This window comes from Amblyomma maculatum, chromosome 3, assembly GCF_055883805.1.
Source record: "Amblyomma maculatum isolate TAMU_Amacu chromosome 3, ASM5588380v1, whole genome shotgun sequence".
Classification (NCBI taxonomy): domain Eukaryota; kingdom Metazoa; phylum Arthropoda; class Arachnida; order Ixodida; family Ixodidae; genus Amblyomma; species Amblyomma maculatum.
This window is the reverse complement of record NC_139346.1, coordinates 26,352,574-26,375,055: the sequence shown is the minus strand read 5'-3', so window position 1 is coordinate 26,375,055 and position 22,482 is coordinate 26,352,574. Positions and strand designations below refer to the sequence as shown.

At 53.7% G+C, this 22,482-nt stretch overlaps 2 pseudogenes; both read right to left on the bottom strand.

The window, feature by feature from the left end:
* Window positions 1-1,001: 1,001 nt before the first annotated feature.
* LOC146194386 (uncharacterized) lies at window positions 1,002-7,530 on the bottom strand (annotated as a pseudogene).
* Window positions 7,531-11,511: 3,981 nt separating this feature from the next.
* On the bottom strand, window positions 11,512-16,378 carry LOC146194385 (uncharacterized; annotated as a pseudogene).
* Between the last annotated feature and the right edge of the window lie 6,104 nt (window positions 16,379-22,482).

Here is a 22,482-nt window from a genome sequence, read left to right as displayed (position 1 = left end):
GTTCCGTTGGAGAAACGCGGTATGGGCATTGGCATACGGGGCGCGTGGTCTCGTCTGTTATTATACGGTGCTTGGCGACCGGAGTTCGGCCCACTTTGCAAGATGCTGCGAAGCAGTCTGCAAAATCTGCCAAGACAGCCGAAAGCAGATCCTTCTGAGCCGGCGATAACTCGGTGTTTATTTCGACAGGTGGCAGAACGTGGCGAGGTCCAGTGTCGTCTTGAAGGGCTTCTTCCACGGTGCACAAATGTGGACACTCCGCGACGTCTTGGAGGAAGGAGATCACTGTGCCTTTGACGAGGTGCTGAAATTCATTCGAAAAGTTGGTGAGCAGAACGATAGTGCAGCCGATGCAGTACATAGGTGGACGAGACCTCGGGCAACAATGAGACCCTTCTCAAGCAGCAACGGGATATGACCCTCCGCCATGCCCTCAAAGTCATGAAATATGTCATTCTGCACGCGCATTACGACACTGCACAGTGGTGGCACCGCGACGTCATCCTCCACAATACGCAGAGCATGGCTACAGGGATCGCGGGTGTCGAAGCGTGCCACTGCCCGTTTAGTCGAGAATGTGACTCGTGCCTCGTGTAGGTCGATCACAGCACCGTTTGCTTGCAGGAAGTCTAGCCCTAGTATCAAATCTCTCGAACATTCGCGCAAGACAACGAATTCCCCGACGTAGACGAAACCGCAGATGCCAATTCGGGCTGTGCACCCTCCGGCCGGGCTAATGAGGTGACCTCCAGGGCCCAACCATGGCGTCACAACTTTGCTCAATTCCTGGGCGAGGGCGTGGCTCATCACTGAATAGTCAGCACCGGTGTCAAGTAAAGCGATCGTGTCAGTTCCGTCAAGCGTCACGCACAAATCAGAAGTAGCGCATCGGATGCTGTCACTACCCTGCCCCTGTGAGAAATCAGCGTATCGGTGTATCGGCGACGGAGGATCTTCAATTTTTCTCACAGCAGCTGCCCTGCCTCCGGAGACCGCTGGAATTAGTTTTCCCGGTGTGGACTGGGAGAACGCCGCTCAGTATTGTTGGCGTCTCTGCGATGGCTTGGGGAACGGTACCGCAGCGGAGATGACGATCCTGAGTCATAGCGCCTGTATTTCCCAGGCCTCTGACGGGCCGACAGATGAGCTTCAATTTCGAGCGGCCGTTCACCGTTCCGTGGGCAGGGCGCATCGGGTTAGAAGCCGCGAAGTCCCACTCGGCTATACGAGCATGCACGGTTAAGGTGACCGGCCTCCCCGCAGTGGTAGCAGATTGGCCTGCGGTCCCGCGTACGCCACACGTCCGACTTGCGAGGGCGTGGAACAGGCACCACAGCTTGAGCCGATGCGTCATACGGACTTATGTGGCTCACCACCGGTGTCGGGTTAATAGGACCACAGGCAGCTGCTTGACGTGCAACGAACGCGTATGGTCGTTTGTCGTCGACCCGTGGAGGCATGGTAGCGACAGGATCGTAGGCAGCTGCCTGACGAGCAACGGATGTCTGCTTCGGCATTTCATCGACGCGCTGCAGTACGTCGGTGACCGGGAATTCACGAGCAGCCTGGCGTACTTCATCTCTGACGACTTCGGTCAGTGATATCACTGGCGCACTCTGACGGAAACGTTGGAGCTCCTCTCGAATAACCGACCGAATGAAGTCACGTAAGGCGTCCCCACCGCCTCCATGGCATGACGAAAAAACATCTGGGGCCAGGCTGCTGACATCTCGGTTGTACTGCCGGGCCCGTTGTTGGAGCGTCGTTTTCATGGTCGTTGCCTCCGCGAGGAATTCAGCAACGGTACGCGGTGGACTGCGAACGAGGCCCGCAAACAGCTCCTGCTTAACTCCACGCATGAGGTGGCGAAGCTTCTTCTCCTCTTTCATATTGGGGTCTGCGCGCTGGAAAAGACGGGTCGTGTCTTCACAGAACATGCGCACACTTTCATTTGGCCGCTGGTTTCTGGACTGAAGTGCAGCTTCAGCTTTCTCGCGGCGGTCGGCGTTGGGGAAGGTGGTTAGAAGTTCACGGCAAAATGCTTGCCAGGTGGTAAGGGCGCCCTCGTGGTTTTCGAACCACGTACGCGCAGACTCTTCTAGGGTGAAGTAAACATTATTGAGCTTTCGCTCGTCACTCCAGCCGTTGTACCGAGCCACTCGCTCGAAGGTCGCCAGCCAATCCTCAGCGTCTTCGAAGACGTCGCCGTGAAAAGAAGGTGGTGTTCGCGGCGGGTGGCAAAGGATCGGATCTGAGAGCCTGGGATCAGTGGCCATGTCGAGGTGGCTCGAGAGTTGCGGCTACGTGATCCTCGTAGGGGTGGAAAGGGGCCCAACCTCAGGCGACTGTCCGCGGAGGCGGTGACTGAGTCGCTGGTGGACCGGAGTGAGATCCGTCGTGAAGCGTGTAAACGTGAGAACGCGTACCAAGCGCACTCCACCAGACTGTAATGGGTATTGCACCAACGTCCAGGCAACGCCCTCAGCCTAGAAGACTCTCGAAGTCCGAGAGCGGTCCGAGCAGCGGTGTGAGCGCGGTTCCAGGCAGCCAACTTCGTCGTCTACGCCAACCAGCAACCACTTCATCGTCTACGCCAACTAGCCTCCTCTGTAGCATCGACTCGATGCGACGCGGTGCTACTAGGAAGAAGTTAGCGAAAGGGTGCACAAAAGTGTCACAAGGACCCAGCGGCGTTGACGAAAAGTTCAGTCATGCACAATCATGATAGGGCTTCAGCCGAACCACATGCACGACTTCAGGACGCTGTGGCCTTCGGTATGGAGCTGAAGCTGCGGGAACAACGGCGTAGGTGACGTCACTGATACGGCGAAAAATCTCGTAAGGGCCGAAGTATCGGCGTAGTAACTTTTCAGATAGGCCGCGGTGACGAACAGGTGTCCCCACCCAGACGAAGTCGCCCGGCGCGTAAGTGACGATTCTTCGGCTGAGGTTATACCCAGCAGCGTCATTCACCTTTTGTCGGTTAATTCTGAGGCGTGCTAGTTGCCGCGCCTCCTCAGCACGCTGAACAAAGATGTCGGCGTCAAGTTCGGCGTCAGAGCCGCAAGAAGGACCAACTGGCATCATGGCATCCAACAGCCTGCTCACTTGGCGACCGAAGGCAAGTTGGAACGGGGTCAGTCGCGTCGTCTCTTGAGTGGCGGTATTGTACGCGAAAGTTATGTAGGGCAAAATCGAATCCCATGTGCGATGTTCTGCGTCCACATACATAGAAATCATGTCAGTGAGGGTGCGATTGAGGCGCTCCACCAGCCCTTTGGTCTGAGGGGGATAGGCCGTCACACGTCGATGGCTAGTGTGAGTCGGAGTCGTGACCAACCGGATTAGACGAGCCGTAAAAGCTGTTCCACGGTCAGTGATTACCACGGTGGGGACGCCATGATGTAGGACAATGTTATGAACGAAAAACTGAGCAACGTCGACTGCAGTACCTTAAACAAGGGACGCGGTCTCTGCGTACCGTGTTAGGTAGTCTGTCGCGACGACTACCCAACGGTTGCCAGACGAGGACTTCGGAAAAGGACCGAGAAGATCCATGCCCACTTGATGGAAAGGAGTCTTCGGCGGAGCAATAGGCTGAAGAAATCCAGCGGGTTTCAATGGCGGAGACTTCCGGCGTTGGCAGTCACGACATGAGCATACATAGGCCCGCACCGATGGGAGTAACCTGGGCCAATAATACTTTTGACGAATTCGTGCAAGTGTACGGCTCACCCCCCGGTGGCCGGCGGTGGGTTCATCATGAGAGGCATTCAATATATCTCGCCGCAACTCGGAGGGCACAACAAGGGGCAACGTCTCTCCACTGTTAGCAAAACTTCGCTTGTAGAGCACGTTACCACGCAGAGTGACCGTTTGAAGCCCACGATGAAAAACACGGGGAATACGGGCGTCGACGCCCTGCAGATAGTCGACGAGTGACGCTAACTCTGGGTCCATTCTCTGCAGCTGCGCCATTTGGGTTGTACTAATAGCCCCCATAAAGGGAAAATCATCGGGCGTTTCTTCTGGACATATGGCGATGGGCGAGCGCGACAGACAGTCAGCATCCTGATGCTTCCGTCCTGATTTGTATACGACTGTTACGTCATACTCTTGTAATCTAAGGCTCCATCTTGCCATTCGTCCTGAGGGGTCTCTGAGGCTCGCGAGCCAGCATAATGAATGGGGGTCGCTTATAACGCGGAAAGGTCGGCCGTAGAGGTATGGTCGGAACTTGGTGAGGGCCCATATTACCGCCAGACATTCTTTCTCATTTGTTGAATAGTTGGTTTCGGAGCGGGTAAGCGTTCGGCTCGCGTAAGCGATGACCCGTTCTGCCCCGTCTTGCCACTGAATTAGTACTGCACCAACCCCAACGTTGCTGGCATCAATTTGAACGTCAGGTGCGACGTTTACGTCAAAATGGCCTAGTATAGGGGGATTGTGTAGGCGGCTGCGAAGCTCAAGGAAAGCGGCCTCTTGTTCACTTCCCCACAGGAACGGCGTGTCATCTCGAGTCAGTGTGGTTAGCAGTTTCGCGATGTGCGAAACAAAGCGTACAAAGCGTCTGTAATAGGAGCACAAACCTAAGAACCGTCGAACAGCTTTCTTCTCAGTAGGGGGCGGAAAACCAGAAACGGCAGCTGTCTTTTCAGGGTCCGGGCGAACCCCTTTTGCGCTGACCACGTGACCAAGGAAGCGAAGTTCCTCAAAGCCGAAGTGACATTTCTCCGGTTATTGTCAGGTTCGCGTCTCTGAGAGCTTTTAACACAAGGCGTAACCTTTCTAGGTGTTGGTCGAAGGTGGTCGAAAATATGACGACATCGTCCAGGTAAACCAAACACGACTGCAACTTCAAACCGGACAGAACAGTGTCCATCATGCGTTGGAACGTGGCCGGTGCCGAACATAGGCCGAACGGTAGCACCTTAAACTCATACAAGCCATCGGGTGTCACGAAAGCCGTCTTCTCCCGATCTCTGTCATCCACTTCTATTTGCCAGTACCCACTTTTTAGGTCTAGCGACGAGAAGTATCGGGCATCTCGAAAGTCGATCGAGTGCGTCGTCTATGCGGGGAAGTGGGTAAACGTCCTTTTTAGTGACCAGATTAAGCTTTCTGTAATCGACACAGAACCGCAGATTGTGGTCCTTCTTTCTGACGAGAACAACCGGCGAAGCCCACGGGCTTGTAGACGGCTGAATGACATCGTCGGAAAGCATTTCGATGACCTGTCTCTGAATTGCTGCTCGTTCCGTTGGAGAAACGCGGTATGGGCATTGGCATACGGGGCGCGTGGTCTCGTCTGTTATTATACGGTGCTTGGCGACCGGAGTTCGGCCCACTTTGCAAGATGCTGCGAAGCAGTCTGCAAAATCTGCCAAGACAGCCGAAAGCAGATCCTTCTGAGCCGGCGATAACTCGGTGTTTATTTCGACAGGTGGCAGAACGTGGCGAGGTCCAGTGTCGTCTTGAAGGGCTTCTTCCACGGTGCACAAATGTGGACACTCCGCGACGTCTTGGAGGAAGGAGATCACTGTGTCTTTGACGAGGTGCTGAAATTCATTCGAAAAGTTGGTGAGCAGAACGATAGTGCAGCCGATGCAGTACATAGGTGGACGAGACCTCGGGCAACAATGAGACCCTTCTCAAGCAGCAACGGGATATGACCCTCCGCCATGCCCTCAAAGTCATGAAATATGTCATTCTGCACGCGCATTACGACACTGCACAGTGGTGGCACCGTGACGTCATCCTCCACAATACGCAGAGCATGGCTACAGGGATCGCGGGTGTCGAAGCGTGCCACTGCCCGTTTAGTCGAGAATGTGACTCGTGCCTCGTGTAGGTCGATCACAGCACCGTTTGCTTGCAGGAAGTCTAGCCCTAGTATCAAATCTCTCGAACATTCGCGCAAGACAACGAATTCCCCGACGTAGACGAAACCGCAGATGCCAATTCGGGCTGTGCACCCTCCGGCCGGGCTAATGAGGTGACCTCCAGGGCCCAACCATGGCGTCACAACTTTGCTCAATTCCTGGGCGAGGGCGTGGCTCATCACTGAATAGTCAGCAGCGGTGTCAAGTAAAGCGATCGTGTCAGTTCCGTCAAGCGTCACGCACAAATCAGAAGTAGCGCATCGGATGCTGTCACTACCCTGCCCCTGTGAGAAATCAGCGTATCGGTGTATCGGCGACGGAGGATCTTCAATTTTTCTCACAGCAGCTGCCCTGCCTCCGGAGACCGCTGGAATTAGTTTTCCCGGTGTGGACTGGGAGAACGCCGCTCAGTATTGTTGGCGTCTCTGCGATGGCTTGGGGAACGGTACCGCAGCGGAGATGACGATCCTGAGTCATAGCGCCTGTATTTCCCAGGCCTCTGACGGGCCGACAGATGAGCTTCAATTTCGAGCGGCCGTTCACCGTTCCGTGGGCAGGGCGCATCGGGTTAGAAGCCGCGAAGTCCCACTCGGCTATACGAGCATGCACGGTTAAGGTGACCGGCCTCCCCGCAGTGGTAGCAGATTGGCCTGCGGTCCCGCGTACGCCACACGTCCGACTTGCGAGGGCGTGGAACAGGCACCACAGCTTGAGCCGATGCGTCATACGGACTTATGTGGCTCACCACCGGTGTCGGGTTAATAGGACCACAGGCAGCTGCTTGACGTGCAACGAACGCGTATGGTCGTTTGTCGTCGACCCGTGGAGGCATGGTAGCGACAGGATCGTAGGCAGCTGCCTGACGAGCAACGGATGTCTGCTTCGGCATTTCATCGACGCGCTGCAGTACGTCGGTGACCGGGAATTCACGAGCAGCCTGGCGTACTTCATCTCTGACGACTTCGGTCAGTGATATCACTGGCGCACTCTGACGGAAACGTTGGAGCTCCCCTCGAATAACCGACCGAATGAAGTCACGTAAGGCGTCCCCACCGCCTCCATGGCATGACGAAAAAACATCTGGGGCCAGGCTGCTGACATCTCGGTTGTACTGCCGGGCCCGTTGTTGGAGCGTCGTTTTCATGGTCGTTGCCTCCGCGAGGAATTCAGCAACGGTACGCGGTGGACTGCGAACGAGGCCCGCAAACAGCTCCTGCTTAACTCCACGCATGAGGTGGCGAAGCTTCTTCTCCTCTTTCATATTGGGGTCTGCGCGCTGGAAAAGACGGGTCGTGTCTTCACAGAACATGCGCACACTTTCATTTGGCCGCTGGTTTCTGGACTGAAGTGCAGCTTCAGCTTTCTCGCGGCGGTCGGCGTTGGGGAAGGTGGTTAGAAGTTCACGGCAAAATGCTTGCCAGGTGGTAAGGGCGCCCTCGTGGTTTTCGAACCACGTACGCGCAGACTCTTCTAGGGTGAAGTAAACATTATTGAGCTTTCGCTCGTCACTCCAGCCGTTGTACCGAGCCACTCGCTCGAAGGTCGCCAGCCAATCCTCAGCGTCTTCGAAGACGTCGCCGTGAAAAGAAGGTGGTGTTCGCGGCGGGTGGCAAAGGATCGGATCTGAGAGCCTGGGATCAGTGGCCATGTCGAGGTGGCTCGAGAGTTGCGGCTACGTGATCCTCGTAGGGGTGGAAAGGGGCCCAACCTCAGGCGACTGTCCGCGGAGGCGGTGACTGAGTCGCTGGTGGACCGGAGTGAGATCCGTCGTGAAGCGTGTAAACGTGAGAACGCGTACCAAGCGCACTCCACCAGACTGTAATGGGTATTGCACCAACGTCCAGGCAACGCCCTCAGCCTAGAAGACTCTCGAAGTCCGAGAGCGGTCCGAGCAGCGGTGTGAGCGCGGTTCCAGGCAGCCAACTTCGTCGTCTACGCCAACCAGCAACCACTTCATCGTCTACGCCAACTAGCCTCCTCTGTAGCATCGACTCGATGCGACGCGGTGCTACTAGGAAGAAGTTAGCGAAAGGGTGCACAAAAGTGTCACAAGGACCCAGCGGCGTTGACGAAAAGTTCAGTCATGCACAATCATGATAGGGCTTCAGCCGAACCACATGCACGACTTCAGGACGCTGTGGCCTTCGGTATGGAGCTGAAGCTGCGGGAACAACGGCGTAGGTGACGTCACTGATACGGCGAAAAATCTCGTAAGGGCCGAAGTATCGGCGTAGTAACTTTTCAGATAGGCCGCGGTGACGAACAGGTGTCCCCACCCAGACGAAGTCGCCCGGCGCGTAAGTGACGATTCTTCGGCTGAGGTTATACCCAGCAGCGTCATTCACCTTTTGTCGGTTAATTCTGAGGCGTGCTAGTTGCCGCGCCTCCTCAGCACGCTGAACAAAGATGTCGGCGTCAAGTTCGGCGTCAGAGCCGCAAGAAGGACCAACTGGCATCATGGCATCCAACAGCCTGCTCACTTGGCGACCGAAGGCAAGTTGGAACGGGGTCAGTCGCGTCGTCTCTTGAGTGGCGGTATTGTACGCGAAAGTTATGTAGGGCAAAATCGAATCCCATGTGCGATGTTCTGCGTCCACATACATAGAAATCATGTCAGTGAGGGTGCGATTGAGGCGCTCCACCAGCCCTTTGGTCTGAGGGGGATAGGCCGTCACACGTCGATGGCTAGTGTGAGTCGGAGTCGTGACCAACCGGATTAGACGAGCCGTAAAAGCTGTTCCACGGTCAGTGATTACCACGGTGGGGGCGCCATGATGTAGGACAATGTTATGAACGAAAAACTGAGCAACGTCGACTGCAGTACCTTAAACAAGGGACGCGGTCTCTGCGTACCGTGTTAGGTAGTCTGTCGCGACGACTACCCAACGGTTGCCAGACGAGGACTTCGGAAAAGGACCGAGAAGATCCATGCCCACTTGATGGAAAGGAGTCTTCGGCGGAGCAATAGGCTGAAGAAATCCAGCGGGTTTCAATGGCGGAGACTTCCGGCGTTGGCAGTCACGACATGAGCATACATAGGCCCGCACCGATGGGAGTAACCTGGGCCAATAATACTTTTGACGAATTCGTGCAAGTGTACGGCTCACCCCCCGGTGGCCGGCGGTGGGTTCATCATGAGAGGCATTCAATATATCTCGCCGCAACTCGGAGGGCACAACAAGGGGCAACGTCTCTCCACTGTTAGCAAAACTTCGCTTGTAGAGCACGTTACCACGCAGAGTGACCGTTTGAAGCCCACGATGAAAAACACGGGGAATACGGGCGTCGACGCCCTGCAGATAGTCGACGAGTGACGCTAACTCTGGGTCCATTCTCTGCAGCTGCGCCATTTGGGTTGTACTAATAGCCCCCATAAAGGGAAAATCATCGGGCGTTTCTTCTGGACATATGGCGATGGGCGAGCGCGACAGACAGTCAGCATCCTGATGCTTCCGTCCTGATTTGTATACGACTGTTACGTCATACTCTTGTAATCTAAGGCTCCATCTTGCCAATCGTCCTGAGGGGTCTCTGAGGCTCGCGAGCCAGCATAATGAATGGGGGTCGCTTATAACGCGGAAAGGTCGGCCGTAGAGGTATGGTCGGAACTTGGTGAGGGCCCATATTACCGCCAGACATTCTTTCTCATTTGTTGAATAGTTGGTTTCGGAGCGGGTAAGCGTTCGGCTCGCGTAAGCGATGACCCGTTCTGCCCCGTCTTGCCACTGAATTAGTACTGCACCAACCCCAACGTTGCTGGCATCAATGTGAACGTCAGGTGCGACGTTTACGTCAAAATGGCCTAGTATAGGGGGATTGTGTAGGCGGCTGCGAAGCTCAAGGAAAGCGGCCTCTTGTTCACTTCCCCATAGGAACGGCGTGTCATCTCGAGTCAGTGTGGTTAGCAGTTTCGCGATGTGCGAAACAAAGCGTACAAAGCGTCTGTAATAGGAGCACAAACCTAAGAACCGTCGAACAGCTTTCTTCTCAGTAGGGGGCGGAAAACCAGAAACGGCAGCTGTCTTTTCAGGGTCCGGGCGAACCCCTTTTGCGCTGACCACGTGACCAAGGAAGCGAAGTTCCTCAAAGCCGAAGTGACATTTCTCCGGTTTGATTGTCAGGTTCGCGTCTCTGAGAGCTTTTAACACAAGGCGTAACCTTTCTAGGTGTTGGTCGAAGGTGGTCGAAAATATGACGACATCGTCCAGGTAAACCAAACACGACTGCAACTTCAAACCGGACAGAACAGTGTCCATCATGCGTTGGAACGTGGCCGGTGCCGAACATAGGCCGAACGGTAGCACCTTAAACTCATACAAGCCATCGGGTGTCACGAAAGCCGTCTTCTCCCGATCTCTGTCATCCACTTCTATTTGCCAGTACCCACTTTTTAGGTCTAGCGACGAGAAGTATCGGGCATCTCGAAAGTCGATCGAGTGCGTCGTCTATGCGGGGAAGTGGGTAAACGTCCTTTTTAGTGACCAGATTAAGCTTTCTGTAATCGACACAGAACCGCAGATTGTGGTCCTTCTTTCTGACGAGAACAACCGGCGAAGCCCACGGGCTTGTAGACGGCTGAATGACATCGTCGGAAAGCATTTCGATGACCTGTCTCTGAATTGCTGCTCGTTCCGTTGGAGAAACGCGGTATGGGCATTGGCATACGGGGCGCGTGGTCTCGTCTGTTATTATACGGTGCTTGGCGACCGGAGTTCGGCCCACTTTGCAAGATGCTGCGAAGCAGTCTGCAAAATCTGCCAAGACAGCCGAAAGCAGATCCTTCTGAGCCGGCGATAACTCGGTGTTTATTTCGACAGGTGGCAGAACGTGGCGAGGTCCAGTGTCGTCTTGAAGGGCTTCTTCCACGGTGCACAAATGTGGACACTCCGCGACGTCTTGGAGGAAGGAGATCACTGTGCCTTTGACGAGGTGCTGAAATTCATTCGAAAAGTTGGTGAGCAGAACGATAGTGCAGCCGATGCAGTACATAGGTGGACGAGACCTCGGGCAACAATGAGACCCTTCTCAAGCAGCAACGGGATATGACCCTCCGCCATGCCCTCAAAGTCATGAAATATGTCATTCTGCACGCGCATTACGACACTGCACAGTGGTGGCACCGTGACGTCATCCTCCACAATACGCAGAGCATGGCTACAGGGATCGCGGGTGTCGAAGCGTGCCACTGCCCGTTTAGTCGAGAATGTGACTCGTGCCTCGTGTAGGTCGATCACAGCACCGTTTGCTTGCAGGAAGTCTAGCCCTAGTATCAAATCTCTCGAACATTCGCGCAAGACAACGAATTCCCCGACGTAGACGAAACCGCAGATGCCAATTCGGGCTGTGCACCCTCCGGCCGGGCTAATGAGGTGACCTCCAGGGCCCAACCATGGCGTCACAACTTTGCTCAATTCCTGGGCGAGGGCGTGGCTCATCACTGAATAGTCAGCACCGGTGTCAAGTAAAGCGATCGTGTCAGTTCCGTCAAGCGTCACGCACAAATCAGAAGTAGCGCATCGGATGCTGTCACTACCCTGCCCCTGTGAGAAATCAGCGTATCGGTGTATCGGCGACGGAGGATCTTCAATTTTTCTCACAGCAGCTGCCCTGCCTCCGGAGACCGCTGGAATTAGTTTTCCCGGTGTGGACTGGGAGAACGCAGCTCAGTATTGTTGGCGTCTCTGCGATGGCTTGGGGAACGGTACCGCAGCGGAGATGACGATCCTGAGTCATAGCGCCTGTATTTCCCAGGCCTCTGACGGGCCGACAGATGAGCTTCAATTTCGAGCGGCCGTTCACCGTTCCGTGGGCAGGGCGCATCGGGTTAGAAGCCGCGAAGTCCCACTCGGCTATACGAGCATGCACGGTTAAGGTGACCGGCCTCCCCGCAGTGGTAGCAGATTGGCCTGCGGTCCCGCGTACGCCACACGTCCGACTTGCGAGGGCGTGGAACAGGCACCACAGCTTGAGCCGATGCGTCATACGGACTTATGTGGCTCACCACCGGTGTCGGGTTAATAGGACCACAGGCAGCTGCTTGACGTGCAACGAACGCGTATGGTCGTTTGTCGTCGACCCGTGGAGGCATGGTAGCGACAGGATCGTAGGCAGCTGCCTGACGAGCAACGGATGTCTGCTTCGGCATTTCATCGACGCGCTGCAGTACGTCGGTGACCGGGAATTCACGAGCAGCCTGGCGTACTTCATCTCTGACGACTTCGGTCAGTGATATCACTGGCGCACTCTGACGGAAACGTTGGAGCTCCTCTCGAATAACCGACCGAATGAAGTCACGTAAGGCGTCCCCACCGCCTCCATGGCATGACGAAAAAACATCTGGGGCCAGGCTGCTGACATCTCGGTTGTACTGCCGGGCCCGTTGTTGGAGCGTCGTTTTCATGGTCGTTGCCTCCGCGAGGAATTCAGCAACGGTACGCGGTGGACTGCGAACGAGGCCCGCAAACAGCTCCTGCTTAACTCCACGCATGAGGTGGCGAAGCTTCTTCTCCTCTTTCATATTGGGGTCTGCGCGCTGGAAAAGACGGGTCGTGTCTTCACAGAACATGCGCACACTTTCATTTGGCCGCTGGTTTCTGGACTGAAGTGCAGCTTCAGCTTTCTCGCGGCGGTCGGCGTTGGGGAAGGTGGTTAGAAGTTCACGGCAAAATGCTTGCCAGGTGGTAAGGGCGCCCTCGTGGTTTTCGAACCACGTACGCGCAGACTCTTCTAGGGTGAAGTAAACATTATTGAGCTTTCGCTCGTCACTCCAGCCGTTGTACCGAGCCACTCGCTCGAAGGTCGCCAGCCAATCCTCAGCGTCTTCGAAGACGTCGCCGTGAAAAGAAGGTGGTGTTCGCGGCGGGTGGCAAAGGATCGGATCTGAGAGCCTGGGATCAGTGGCCATGTCGAGGTGGCTCGAGAGTTGCGGCTACGTGATCCTCGTAGGGGTGGAAAGGGGCCCAACCTCAGGCGACTGTCCGCGGAGGCGGTGACTGAGTCGCTGGTGGACCGGAGTGAGATCCGTCGTGAAGCGTGTAAACGTGAGAACGCGTACCAAGCGCACTCCACCAGACTGTAATGGGTATTGCACCAACGTCTAGGCAACGCCCTGAGCCTAGAAGACTCTCGAAGTCCGAGAGCGGTCCGAGCAGCGGTGTGAGCGCGGTTCCAGTCAACCAACTTCGTCGTCTACGCCAACCAGCAACCACTTCATCGTCTATGCCAACTAGCCACTGATTGTCTCCGCTTCGTCGTCGACTATAGCTTGTATCAATATCTTCTATGAAACGCCGTGTTTTTGCGCTGTGAAAAGGCACATCAGGCAAGGTCACTAAGAAGGTGTAAAAATGGTGTTCTCTTTGCAACTTCAGAGGCTGCTTCTCGAATGAAAACATACAAAGCCAATAAATTTTTCAGCCTTGTATGTTTCCATTCGAGAAGCCGCTTCTGAAGTTGCAAAGAGAACATTTTTACAGCTCCTTATTGACCTTACCTGATGTGCCTTTTAACAGCGCAAAACAATGAAGCACGGTGCTTCATTTAAGATATTTCGTGTGGTGCGTGGCCGTGCTTCAACCACAAATAGAACAATATTCTGAGGTGCTGTACAGACCCAATTGGGGACAAGTATGTGATAGCATCGCCGGAAACTGTCCACCAAACACGCTTGGCAACTTCTCCGACATCTCATTGACCCTATACGCACCATGTGAACAACACATCACCACGTGACACGCCTCATACACGAACATATTGAAGATCCCAACGCCCTCCTAGACCCCCCCCCCCCCCCATACTTCAAAACACATACACTTCTCTGGGAGCCCCCACACCTCTACTCCCGTATAAAGGATAGTTCAATTCGACACTGGGTACAGAGTTCACGGAGACGGAAGTCAGAGCAGCCCTCCTTAGTCTCCGAACAAACTCCGCACCTGGTCTGGACCAAATCGCAAACACCATGCTCCGTAATCTGGAAGACCAGTCGATCACCAAAATTATGGCATACTTTAACCAGTGCTGGGTGGAGGGTGTCTTCCCGCAGTCCTGGCGTCATGCGAAGGTTATATTTATACCCAAACCTAACAAACCACTTACACTAAAAACATTCGCCCGATTTCGTTAAACTCTTGCCTCGGGAAGCTCTTCGAACATCTTGTGTTAGCCAGTCTTACAGCACATATGGCAGACAACAATCTATTTCCGCACAGCATGGTGGGATTCCGACCCCTTCAGTCCGCACAGGACGCCATGCTGCTCTGACCCACGACATTTTTGACCCTCTTCTTCATTGTTACACCAAGGCAGTCTTAGCTTTTGATCTTTCTAAAGCTTTTAATCGCATCGATTATTAGGCGATCACGACTGCCCTATCTACATTGAATGTAGGTGCGCGAACGTACACTTATATTCGAGCAATCCTCACTGACCGCACGGCTGAGGTACACTTCGGCCCTCTTTCTTCCTCCTCCTACATGCTTCAAAGTGTCGGCACCCTGCAAAGGTCCACTCTCTCCTCCTTTTTGTTCACCGTCACCCTGATCCCCCTCGCCCGAAAACTGTCAGACATCCCGCACCTGAAACACACACTCTATTCTGATGACATCACGCTGTGGACCCCTCACGACAGTGATGGCGGTATAGAAGACACCTTGAAGCAGCCACCCAGCCCGAAAATTACGCCACGAGCATCGGACTGTCTTGCTCCCCAGATAAGTCCGAACTGCTGCTCATACGCCCCAAGAACAGCCATTCCCCCCACTCTCCTATTTCTATTGAACTGAATGGGAGCGATATCGGAGATTGAAACTAAACTGAAACGACAGGTGGTTGGTGAAGAACGAACAAGCTTTATTAAAGGTTAGTAGTATTTATAGCAGTTTGGCTAGCCACGTCACCGCAGCTACTGTCGTTAACATGTCGCTTGGCCGGTATCTCGGTAGATAAGCACGTGTGCATGCTTCACAATTCTCTCCGCTTAACGAGTGACGCGGTCGGGGGATCGGGTGTTCCTTTTTGACCTACGCAGTGTCATTCCATCGCCACCAGTCACCGGTGCCTCGTTTGTACTGTCCTCACCTCGTGCGCCTGACGGCGTTTGCATGTCAGCGCCCGCTTGACACTTAATTGCTCTTGCTGCTGCCGTGCGCTTGAGACTGCGGTTCTACCGATATGCTTGGGCTGTCGTCAGCCATTGATGCTTCCATGGACGCCTCGGGTTTAACCTCCGCTCTTTCCACACTGTTTCTCCTGGTCTTTAGCTGGTCCAAGTGGCGGCGATGTTGTTCCCCATCGGCGGTCTTTACTGTTGTCATGCGCGAGTCCTCGGTGGACTCTGCCACACCTGGTTTCCACTTGTCACCTGCTCCGCAGTTCTTGAACCAGACTTCCTTCCGCAGCGGTTAACCGTTGTTGCATGTACCTGCAGAGGGAAAAGGTCGTGGCACGATATTGTGCAGCAAAAATCGCGGCTCGTAACCGAGAAGCATGGAAGCCGGGGTTTCCCGTTTAGAGGGGGGGTACACCGATAATGAGAAATAATGTGGTCCAGGCGAGCTTGCAGACTACCGCGCGTGTTCTTGCTTAGTCCTTGCTTCACAGTACGTACCACCCTTTCCGCCAGGCCGTTAGACTGTGGCTTGTAAGGAGCTGTCCGCAAATGAATGATACCATTGCGCATCATATATACCCTGAACTCCTCGCTACTAAACTGCGGTCCATTATCAGTCATAAGAGTCCTCGGCAAGCCGAATCGGCTGAACATTGTCTGCAGTGCTTCAATTGTTTTCATTGAAGCGGCAGCTTTCAAAGCAACAACATCGATCCGTTTCGTATGAGAATCGACCACAACCACCAACATGTGATCTTCCAAGGGCCCCGCAAAATCGACGTGGATTCTACACCAGGGCTCTTCCGTTTTCGGCCAAGGAACGGGTTGTTGGGCAGCGGGCATGCTGCCCCATTCTATGCATGTTGAACACGCTTTGACAAGCTTCTCAATGTCTCGATCGAGTCCTGGATACCAGAACACAGACCAAGTTCTTCATGGCTGTTAAACCTTGATTCGCGTCATGCAGCATACGCAGCATTGGTAGCCTCGCATCCGTCGGAATTACCGCACGATCACCCCAGTATACAAGTCCATGGCTGCAAATCAGTTCGTCATTCCTGTGCCTATATGCGCGTATTGGCTCCTGACTAGGCTGCAAGTATCGTGGCCATTCATTGTGAATGTATTGGCGGACTTGCGCGAGGTCGCTATCACTGCACGTCATCTTGGCTAAATCACTAGCTGATAGCGCACCAGAATTTAGGTGATCTGTTAGAAGAACGTACTAGCGCACATCATCTTCTGCAGTCTGAGTGTTTTGCTTCTCCCGCACAGGCAAACGGCTAAGGGTGTCGGCAGGAATCAGAGACTTTCCTGGCTTGAACTGAATTTTGTAGTTGTAGGCGCTCAGCAGGAGAGACCAACGCTGAATCCGTGCAGCGGCCATGGCTGGAACGCGCTTGTGATATGGTTATGGAGCCGCTGCATGAACTACTAAGAAAGAACGCACGCTGAAAGTGGGGGGCGAGACAAGATAACGCTTTCCGAACGACGAAGCGGCTGCTAGAGGAAGCAAAGTTCCTGGCACACTACGATCCAAGTGAGCCCCTTTTCTTGAAAACCGATGCATCATCGTGTGGCGTTGGCGCCGTACTATACCACAGAGTAAATGGGCAAGATCTACCAATCGGGTTCCGATCGCGAACTCTTTCAGCTGCTGAGCGCAATTACGCGCAGATTGAAAGAGAGGCGTTGGCGGTAGTCTTCGGTGTTACAAAGCTCCGGGAATATCTGCTCGGGAATCAATTCACGCTCGTCACTGGTCACAGACCTCTCGTGAGCCTTTTCAGCCCCGACGCCAAGTTTCCCAGAAATGCGTGGTAATAGGTTACAAACCCCAAGAATGCCCGCAATTCCGCAACACACGTTGGATTCGGCATCTTTGCTATGGCGGCAGTGTTATCTGTATTTGGTAACAGCCCTTCCGCGCTTATACGATGCCCCAGATATTCAACTTCTGCTTGCCGATATTTACATTTCTGGGGATAAAACTTCACACCATGCTGCGGGAAACGCCTGAATGCTTCACGCGGTGTGTCAGAGTCCCCGTGTTTTTTCGCGACTACTGCGTCGTCCAGGTAAACTTGAACGCCCGGAATGCCTTGCACGATGCCTTCCATACGCCTCTGAAAAATTGCAGGAGCAGAGGCTGCACCAAACGGAAGTCGATTGAAGCAAAACAGGCCTTTCGGGGTGTTTACGACCAAGCGCTTCCTGGTTTCCTCGTCAAGCGGCAACTGATTGTAAGCATCTTTCAAGTTGATAGTGCTGAAGACTTCACCCCCGTTTAGGTTGGCGAAAATATCCCTTATTTTCGGTAATGGGTACTGCTCCATAACGCATACAGAGTTGCGGCCACCTTAAAATCGCCACAAACCCGAATGGACTCATTCTTCTTGATCACGGGAACCAGAGGCGTGGCCCAATCCGCACGGTCAATAGGCTAGAGATTGCCATCTTTAACAAGCCGGTCTATTTCATTATGCACTCGCACCCGCATTGCATATGGCACAGAGCGAGCTTACAGAAGCGCGGTTTCGCCTTTTCATGCAACCGCAGATGAAGGTGTAAACAGATCACAACTCTTCTAACAGTGCTCTAAACGAAGGTTGGTACGACAAATCTTGCTCACCAGGTTGCACCGCTGGCAATGCTGAGGACGGGTCTTCCGCTATGCTCAAATGCGCTGATGATGTCGCGTCCGCACAAGTCAGGGCCAGCGCACTGAAGCACGGTCAGCGTCGCTTCCAAGGTTTTTCCCGCGTACGAGACAGGAAGCTTGAGCTGGCCTTTCACGGGGAGCTTGCCCAGAAAGCAGGACAACTGCAAAGACGTCTTGAGTAGCGCAGGCTAGACATGCCGATGATTGCAGTATGTTTTCCACGTAATGATGGAGACCGGCGAATTTGTGTCTACTTGCATCTTGATCGGAATCCCGCTCCAACGGAATGTGCGAATAATGGGCGTGGTCAAGTTAACAGACGCAGTGTACAAACTAAGTAGACAAAGCTCGTTGCCGTCACTTGACGAGGAATGCTCTTCACAAAGTGCCACTCCTGGTTGTTTCAACGCGCACCTTTTAGCTAGGTGCCCTTTACGTCGGCAGCGAAAACACTCCGACCGGCGAAACATGCACTTCCCTGCCCTGTGCTCAGTGCTACCCCAACACTGGCAAGCGTCACCTGGGCTTGGTTTAGATGCCGTGTGCGTACGAGTTTTGTAGAAATACGGTTGGCCCTGCTGCTTGCTCCTCACGACATTAATATTGTCATGATCCTTTGTGTTATTCATGTGGTCCACGTTAAGGGCTGCCATCTCTGCCGCTAACGCCATATCCTCGGCTTCTTTCAGCGTTGGCGAAGCTTTTGACAAGAGTTTACGCGGAACGCCGGAGTAGCGCAGACCGCAAACAAGTCTGTCTCGTAACACCCTGTCTCTTGCATCGCCAAAGTTGCACCTACAGGCTTGCTTCCGAATTTCGGCAATAAAGTCCTTCACTGTTTCGTCCGGATGCTGGCATCTTGTGAAGAACTTGTAGGACACCACAATTTCATTGCCTTGCGGCGCAAAATGCTCAGTCAGCAGCAGAACCAGCTGTTCGTAGGTTAGCTCTTTAATCTTGACCGGCGCGCAACGTCCTGTTATTATGCCGACTGTTGCTGTACTTAAAGCTGCTGTTAGAAGATCCCGTCGTTTCTTCGACTCATCGATTCCGTAAGCTTCAAAATAAGATTCCAGGTGCACCTGGTAGGCATTCAAACTGTCTTCCGCTTCGTCGAAACCCGGCGGTCTGGCGTGGTCCGCCATGGAGCAGACAGTGCCCGGCTTTGGGCAGCCTCGTCGCCACTGGAGTGAATCGACATGTGGTTGGCGAAGACCAAACAAGCTTTATTAAAGGTTAGTAGTATTTATAGCAGTTTGGCTAGCCACGTCACCGCAGCTACTGTCATTAACATGTGGCTTGGCCGGTATCTCGGTAGATAAGCACGTGTGCATGCTTCACAACAAAAACCCCCCGCGTATTGGGCCTACACATCTGGAGCAATGGTAAAGCACCATCACCCTAAATAAACTCGGGCAGGTTGCAGGGGCGATATCGCACCTCATCCGCAGAGTTTCGGACCACCATAGGGGCATGAAGGAGCACGTCCTTCGCCGCCTCATCGCTGCCTTCATCCTCAGCCGTGTGCTTTACACTACTCCTTACCTACAACTGTCCAAACATGACATAAAAGCTTTGGATACCTTGTTCCGCAAGGCATACAAGATTGCACTTCATATTCCCCTAAACACACCCACAGGCATATTGCTAGGCCTGGGTCTACACAACACGATTGGGGAGCTCGTGGAGGCCCACCAACAGGTCCAATACATCAGACTCACGCAAACATCCACTGGGCGGTATATCCTAGACTCCCCTGAAATCAGGATACCGGCTAACGACCCAATCCTTCTCTCCCTCAGTCGACATATCCACCAAGGACTACTTTTTAAGCCACTGCCAAAAATATGCATCCATCCTACCGTGATCAACGCCTCTATGGCGGTGAGTCGGACGTCGTACGGGTGGACGCTGCATGTACGGGTGATGAAGCTGTGGTGGATTCGTCCTCATCCCCTCTCATCTCATTACCTCTCCCCCAGACACCTCCCCAGAAGCTGCCGAGGAAGCTCCCATTGCAGTAGCCATAACCCGCACGGAAGCCTAGGACATATTAACAGATTCGAAAACCGAGATTCTAAATTTTGCATGAGGCCGAGTCCATATCCCGGCTTTTAACATACTTGTCTCACCCGATGCACCCCCGCCCCGTCTGTGGAGCTAATATGAGTACCTGCGCACTCCAGGAATCCCAGAAATGAGGCGGCCAACCTTTTAGCTCGAGGTTCTTTAAACCGAGCTCAGATGTCCTCTAATTCGAGATTTATGAAGAAGCACATACACTCGTTCAGCGAGCTCACGCAGGCCTACAAAACCTCGCGTCAGCTCTAACCCCGCCCATCCCTCCCTAGACAATAAACTAGCAACACTACGGCGCAAACTGCAAACACACACTCTAACTTCACCCCTTACCCTTCCCCACTACCATTCCTCCTATCCACACTACTGCTTGTACCCTTTGCCCGGAATCCTTTGCCTCTTCCCTCCACATTCTCTCCCTCTGCCCGCGGACCCTCCCCCGCGGGGCCTAGCAACGTCACCTAGAGGAAATGGTGGCGTTGAGCCTAGAGCTACTGAAGACCTGGGAGGACTGGGAGACCCGCTCCGTTCGGAGGACCTGGCCGTGCAGACCATCGCCACCGGCCGGGCTGGCAGTCTTATGATCCTGAGGGACATAAACACCTGAATTTCAGTGTGGTCGTGCGGGCACCCAGGGGCCTGCGCGCCTGCTCTCATCTCTACATCTGCCACAAAAATTATCTCTGACTCCAAATCTGCTATTCTAAATTAGGCCAACGGCTATATATCCCACACCGATGCTCGCATATTACGCCTCTGGCAGCCCCGGCACCCTATAACCCTCATCTGGACGGCAACACATGCTGGCCTCCCTGGCAACAAGGAGGTTAATTCCCTAGCCCGAGGTCTTACTTTCCGGGCTAGAGGAACGGAGCCCCCTCTACAGGCCGAGGAGCGCCTGCCTTCCTTCCGCGATATTCTCGTGTACTGTCGGGACAAACGAAGGGAATAAAGTCGTGCCCCGCTAATATGCCCCCCGTTAATATGGACGACCCGAATTATTGACAGTTTTTCTGGGGACGAAACCTTTTCAATGTATTTATGCCTCGTTAATATGAAAGCTCGCTGTCCGGACAATGGACAGGGGAAGAGTGCACGCGCCCTACTTGGGCCCATATATTTTTGTCTCGTTAATATGGACAGTGCTTCAAAAAAAGCAGAGTAGTCCGAACGCAAGTTAAAGAAGAACGCGCCGCCCGCGAACCTACGCGACAGCCGATACAACGGGATGCCTGAACGAGTCCTGTGGGGTTGGAAAGAACCAAAGCGGGCACGTCGCCGTTCTAAGGGAGGGGGGGGGGGGAGAGGGGGGAGTGCAAGAGCGGAGAGGAACGTACACAGCAAACCGAGGGTCAGCGTAAGAAAGACCCCGAAAGGGGGGAACCAGGAGATTTCTGGGTGCAGCGGACGTGCCGCTGCAGTCGGGAAAACAGCAACCTGTGGTTGCAACAAATTCGGCTGAACGTGAACAGAGAGGCCGGTAAAAGCGTAAGAAAGAAATGACAGGAAGAAAGACAAGTGCCTACAGTGGCGGTGGGAACTGAAGTTTTCTTTCCCAAAGCGCAATATGTGTTCCATGAAGCCGTTAACGCTTTTCGGTGAGAGTTAAGACACACTCACAAAGTAGAGCGACAAAAGAAAGGGGCCGTACGAACAAGCAACCGGGACCGGGCGTCCCGTCTTGGACGCGCTTCCCTCGCATGCTCCTGGTTTTCGTCCCTGTTGCGCTGCCGAACTGCCAAACTTTGAACACTAGCAGGCCCGTATGTCGGCTTCGCTTTGAGTCAACGATGCGGCCTTAAGGTCTGAGCTCTTCGTAGTCGGCTAGCCGTCGTTCTAAACTGTACTTCAGCTTACAGTGTTTGTTTTATGGGAACACATAGAAACGGCGCCAAGAAGATGGGATGTTCGATAGCCCTCTGCATAGCAGCTTGCTAACTTAACTCCCTTGCTTTCTTACAGAAATAGTACAAGGTAAAAAAAAGGAATCAGAAGAACGAAAAGGCAGAAAGGTTGACTAGGCAAAAAAGTGCGCAGCATCAGGAGCCTGTAGCCCTCAACTTGAGTCTGGCTTTTGGCATGGCGGGAGTTAAGCGCAAAAGAACAGAGCTGAACGTAGGCGCGAAGAAATCTGTAAATACAAGCGGCAAAAGCCATCTCAGTCAATCCAAGCTGCGAGGAGCTAGTATCGACAGCTCAGTTGTTTCCTCGCCTCAGGAGAATCTCAAGCAGCTACTTAGCGGCTACTTTGCTCAGTGAAGAAGCCATTTTGGAAGTGGCGGTGAGTAGAGAATCAGGCGCTGATTCATCGGCCAGGGAGGAATTCGTGCTCGAAAGTTCGGCCAACACAAAGCCCAACAGCACGGGTGTCATGGTAAGCGAGTCGCTTCAGACTGCACTACAATTTTTCGAAGACAACAATGACAAGGACAATGCACTCAAAATTACCGGTGTTCTGTGAAATTTTGAGTCCTGTGCACACCGTTACGTACAAAAGCAGTCGTTAATTACAATTCTCGTTTCTCAATAAAATCCTTCTTGTTTTTATTCATGACTCGCTATTATTGATGACTCGCTTTATGGACAGTTTTGGTCGGAAGCCAAAGTGTCCATATTAACGAGGCACGACTGTATACACCCCCAGCCCCCTCTCTCACCAAAGCACTGGCGAAGCTTGCAGACTTGGACTGCTTCATACCCTACACTGTTACATGCCCGATACCCAGACCAGTTTTCCTCATCATGCCGAC